The sequence below is a fragment of the Meleagris gallopavo genome, chromosome 5 (assembly GCF_000146605.3).
Source record: "Meleagris gallopavo isolate NT-WF06-2002-E0010 breed Aviagen turkey brand Nicholas breeding stock chromosome 5, Turkey_5.1, whole genome shotgun sequence".
Lineage (NCBI taxonomy): Eukaryota > Metazoa > Chordata > Aves > Galliformes > Phasianidae > Meleagris > Meleagris gallopavo.
In genome coordinates, this window is record NC_015015.2 from 34,692,928 (window position 1) to 34,698,840 (window position 5,913).

Genomic DNA, 5,913 nt, shown 5'->3' on the forward strand with positions numbered 1-5,913 from the left:
AAAAAAAAAAACTAAAAATGAAAGAGGATACAGCTAGATTTTGTTAACTCTTCCAAACTGAAGAAAAGAAGCTGTCAAGATGTAGGTTAAGAATGCTAATCCAAATACTACAACAAACTTGCCACCATCCTAAATTCTCAGCTACCCCAACTCATTGTCATATTGAGCATTTTTATGCACATTATCAAAGCTAAATAATGGACCTGCAACATTAACCACTATAGACAGTGTGCATTTTTTCTTGATTAATGCACACTGGAAGAGGTCAGCTTTTGTACATTAATCATTTAAAATGCACTTTATATTTTCTTTTTTGTACTCTACAGTGTTACAATGAAAATCTTCAATCACATTATATCCTCTCTCTCTAGACTGCTGATTCTTTTAAACATGTACTTTCTTTCCCCAAACAGGCTACATGGAAGTTGTTGGTGTCCTGTGGCTAGGCTTTCTACCTTACAAACTGAAGACAGAAACATTTACCGATGTAGAAAAAAAGACACGACAAATTCAGAACCAAACTCAGGGGTGGGCAGGTTGGGGGAAGGTTAAATATAGTTTAGGTTCAACCACTGTGTGTAGATCAAAAGAGTGAACAGCAATGTGCGGGGCTGGATGAACAAAGTTCTTCCAGATTCTGTATATTATTTTGTTATTTATGAGTTCTCAACTTCTTTGATTAAGAACATAAATTTCGGGCACATAAAATCAAGTCAGTGTTACTCATAGCCAAAACCTACTGCAACATTGGTTTGTCCAAATCTTTTCTCATCCTTAAACCACTTTGAAAAGCATTGGGCTTGTCATTCTGGACCAGATTTTGGTTGCCTTAGCAAAACTGATTAAAACTGCCCATAATCTGTTGCACTGTTTTCTGGTAACCTTTTCACAGCATAACAAATACTCAGTGCAAGTAGGAACATGTGCTCACTCCAAAAAAAAAATGTTTAAAACAGAGATGTATGAACAACTGAAGTTCAGTGAGCCAGCCCAATAGCTTAATACCCTCAAACCCAGCTCTTTGAGTTCCCAAGCAGCTCAGAATTCCACTTTCCAGGATCTCAGCATCAAGCTTGATACGCCTCCAATTTGCAGGGAGTGGAGAGGAGCAGGGGTTAGCAGTGCTGCTTTCAGTTCTGCTCTTGCATGCCAGCTGGCAATGCATCTTGTTTGTGAGGTAGCTGAGGGTACAGACACCAACAGAGGGGAAAACGGAATTTAAATGGAGATTGGAAGAACGACGAGAATAAAGGTTAAGGAAAGAATAACATGCCTGTTCCAAATAAGTGTTAACCAACATTAACTAAAGCCACTAATCCCAAAGGGGGGCTTGAGGGGTTTTTCTGAGCTGTTATAAAGGCTTTTTAAAACTCAGCTATGCTGACCACACATTGTATGAGAGCAGAGTTGATGGTCTACATGAATGCACTGCTTGAGGATTCCTAGTTGAACAAGGTTTTCATGTTAAAGAAAGTAACAGAATGACTGTTCTGTGGCTTCATTCTTATAGTAGTGCTCTTACATTGATATAACTCCAGGGAATGGGTTTGCAGCAACTTTAAGAAACAGAAAACAGAATGAACTATGTGAAAGGGTTGAACCCTTTGAAAATGGATCTTTGCAGTTGATCTAGTAGTAGTTGTTTTTTAAAAAATAATATTTGGAGAAATAACATGCTGGAAGTTGGACGAACTGAGTCATAACACCAAAAGAACATTTTCAAAAGCAACTGATCTCACTAACTGTGAACCATTTGCTTTGCAAGGTGAGATGCCCAAATACCTAGAAGCTACCTTAACTGTTGCAAGGAAAAAGAACGGATAAAAAAAAAAAGGGGGGGGGGGGGCTCTTTTGAAGCACTGTGACTCTAAAAAGTTAATGATGAAAGTCTTTTCAGCCTTACTTAGATAACCAGTTCTGACAGCCTGCACTGGCACTGCTGCAAGGTGGTCATGTCACTGGAGTAACTGCAACGCCCCTGACAGAACATTTTTTTGTTATGATGCTCAGAACTGCATTAGCTTAAACGTGTCTATGCTTTCAGAGCTATTTGCATAGTATTTTTCCTTCTTGCCATTTTAATTTCTTTATTTTTTATTTTAGGGCTGGGGGAGTGGGTGGAAGGGCTATATGTGCACTGTCAGCTAACTTAATGAACTGTCATCTATCCAGCAAGCTGACTATGGAGCCTACAGAAGTGTGAACAAAAATGGAATGTAACCAGAGCCACAGATTCTCAGGTAAGATCAAACTATTTATAAAACATGCACATGCATGCATACAGAGACATGATCCACTAACTCTGAAAGCCAGCTGGGCTTTCAAACTGGACACAGTAATACATCTAAATACATATGCATAAGAAAGATCCTTTCTTCTTCTCGTTTCATCTGTATATCAGAAAAGGTGACCAGTGGAAGCTGTTAACCTCTCTCTCAGCCCAAGTAGCGTTTACATAGTGTATGGCCAGCTATATTTACTGACTTAAATAAGACCCCACTGATTCCTTTATCAGTTTTGAAATAACCAAATTGCTCTTAAGACCCATTTTTCATGAACCATCTTCATTCCCATGCAACTCTTTGCTTCACTAGATCCACTGAGATCTTCCTGAGAGCAACAGAACGTGAGATAAGAACAGACTGCAGAGTTCTGCTTTTAAATGAACAAAATTAGGATTGGTATTCTCCACCGCAGTTTTGTTTGGGTTACTAAATTCAACAGGGAGAGAGTGGAAGTAAAACTGGAGGTTAATTACCCAGGTACAAAGTCACACACATGAAGTCAATAATCATGAGTTTGATTACATTGATAGGAAGTTAAAATTTTTTCCATCTTGAGAAGATTGTGCAACCCAGATGAAATGCTGAAAATAAGGGATCTTTAAATAGACATCAGTGCTCAGTGTCAAAGGCTTATGGGAAGTCAGCGGGAGAAGATTTGCATTGCTTTGCAGCTAGGAAACTTATGGCTTATTTCTTTGTCTCTAATTACTTTTCACTGACTCTAGAGACAAAGGAATGTATTGATATTACCTTTCCCATTACAAGCTTTCCTCAGGAAAAGGACCCCGTCTTCGTTGTAATAAAAGGGAATGTAATATTTTCTCGCAAAAGGAAGGGAATAAAGTTTTCCTCGTTTTAAAAGCATTCACAGATTTATAGCGGAAATGACAGGAACAGGATGTATTAACCATATGACCCCAGCAGAATGAGTCTACAGCCTTGACTGATTTAAAAGTTTATCAGCGTCCTCTGAATAGACAAAATGAGTCAAGCCTTGGTCTTGTTCAAATCAATAAGACCTCAACTAATGACTGTAATGGCTTTGGGAGAAAGACCAAGGTTTTGAGCCAGTACTCATAAGCAAATAACTATGCACAGCCTACAGCAAAACAATAGATAAATGAGTCTGGCTAATTGGTATAATGCATGAGGATTTCTTTCTAATCCTGTACCACACTACGCACATGATAACAGGGCAGCTATTTTTTGTTTAATTAAAAAGCGTTTCCAAGTCTTCCTGAACTGCATGGTCTGATCCTTCCAGAGGTTCCTGTCTAAAAAGTGGGAATTGAGTGAGAAGCACTGGTAGAGTTTTCTTTGTTTTCTTGCGCTTGCTTTGTGGAAACAGGTCTTCAATAAAAAAAGAAAAGGATTCTGGAGCGGAAACTCTGGTGGACATTAAGGCTTCTATTTTCTTGAACTACCAGCAGTGCAAACCCCAATCGCAACCCCCTTAAAGTATCATCCAAGATGATACTTCATTCAGAAGTGAGTATTCACTGAAACAAATTTCTGTTCAATGCTGTGAATCTCTGAGGCCTCTTAGCACTCCACTGTCTCTTCTGTACTTCAGTTAAAATTTAATTTCTTTCTTCTGCTTTATTACAGCACATAAGATAGCATCTTGCAAGACAGTGACAAAGGCTAATTTCAATGCAGGAAGTCAAGTCTTCTTAGATTATAGAAAATTGAAAGAAATAGAATTCTCCAAAGATGTACTTGGAGATGAAAAATACATCCTAGATTCTGTGATTTGTTCCCATAGCAAAGGTCCAAGGACTTCACACAGTAAGATCAGTTTCTGAAAATATACTTACTGCTCATTGGCACCATGAGCAAACTGACTTTTGTCCTACCTACAGGGAAAGGTCCCTGCTCTCTCTGTCCTTTTGCCTCTGCTGCAGGGCCTGCAGCCAGTAAGCCTGGCTTCTCCCCCCTTTCAGTTCTTCGATAATTTTCTTCACTGAATGCTATTCAAAATTTCCAGTTACACATTGATGTGACTGTTTGCTTCCCATGAAGTTACAACCTCATGCTTTTAAGTTACCTGGATAGCATCATTTTTCTCTTTTTCCCCCCAACACCATTGCTTTTGCCCATCCTTTGTTAGCTTCACTATGTCTTCAAGCACACACGCCTTGTTGCATAGCACTTCCCTAGTGTGATCTATAACCATTACTGCCACTCCCTGGCCCTTGTTATCAAGCCAATTTTATATCCAATCAAGTATTGTACCATCAGTCCCATACTTGCTAACCTTATAAATGAATCTGTTATGTGGCACTGTATTGAGAGCCTTTTCAAGTCCAAGTAAATTATGTCTCCTTCTTCACCCCTGTCCATTCTCATTGTCACTTCCTCAGAGAAATGAATCAAGATTGTTAAGCATGACCTCCCTTTTGCAAATCCATGATGACTATCTCTAACCAAACTATATTAGGTTAGTGTTAAATCAGGACACACACTCAAAGGGGACCTGCTATAAAGTGCAACCTACAGATGCTTCATGTGGAGATGAGACATGGAAATCACTGATAGATTAAAGGGAACAGTAGAGGTCTGATGGTTTGCCGATAACTTCTTAGTGATCAAATTCCTGCCTGGGGAAGCAACCAGAACTACATTAGTCTAGCATGTTTCTGCCGCAGAAGATTATGTGACCATTGAGGATAAGGAGAGAATGATCTGAGTTCTGCTTTTATTCATATATGATGGAGCCAGAATGAAAAGACAGTAAAAGAAAACCTTATATTTCCTTGAATACTCTTCTACATGTGTAAAAGTCATGACCAGAAGTAGATCAACTCCCTCGTGAAACAATCTGTGTCTTTTCAACAAGTGCTTAGTATTGAGCATATTCCTTTCCACTGATCAACAAGAAGTCTAGTACAATAAGAAAGGAAGAGAGGTATGGGTTCTTTCAGGAACCTTCTAATTTAAGAGCTTCACAGACAAGAGTGCCTGCACATCATGATTTTCACAGGGGAGCAGAATATTGTCCCACAGCTTCTGAGAAGTACTATACCTGCATAACCTAGCTTACATGTCAGAAGGCTACATGAGCATATGCTTCTTGCACAGGCACAGCAGAAGGACATGAAGACTTCTGCACTTCAACCAAAGTACTACAGAACGGAGGTACTGCATCAAATTCATCAGTTTTCTCACTCATCTTTACAGAATAGTGAAAGAATTAGGTAAAGGAAGGTATAGAGGAAGAAAGAAAGGGAGGAATAGCTATTCAGTCCTGATTCCTTAGGGAATGGTCAGACTGCCATTGAGACATTTGGGATCTTGCTTTTCTTGAAGAATGTGCTTGCTCCTCCTACATGATGCTCCTGAACACCAGGGGAGCAACTCTTTGCACGGAGATATACAATATGAGAGGTTGGCTGAGAAAGCACAAGGTGCAACTGAGCAAGTTGTGCCCCATGTCCCCTTCCTTGCTGGCTGGGATAGGGAAACAGCCTGCATAAGCACTATGCGAGAAGATTCTTGGCAGTTAATTCTGGCAGCATTTGAAGTATAACTTTGGAATAATTTACTGGCCTTTCTGCCTCTGTGACTGGAAATATCTCCCTCAATGCTGTAAGCATAATTGCTGCCTCTTTAGCTTGAGTAGGGGAAA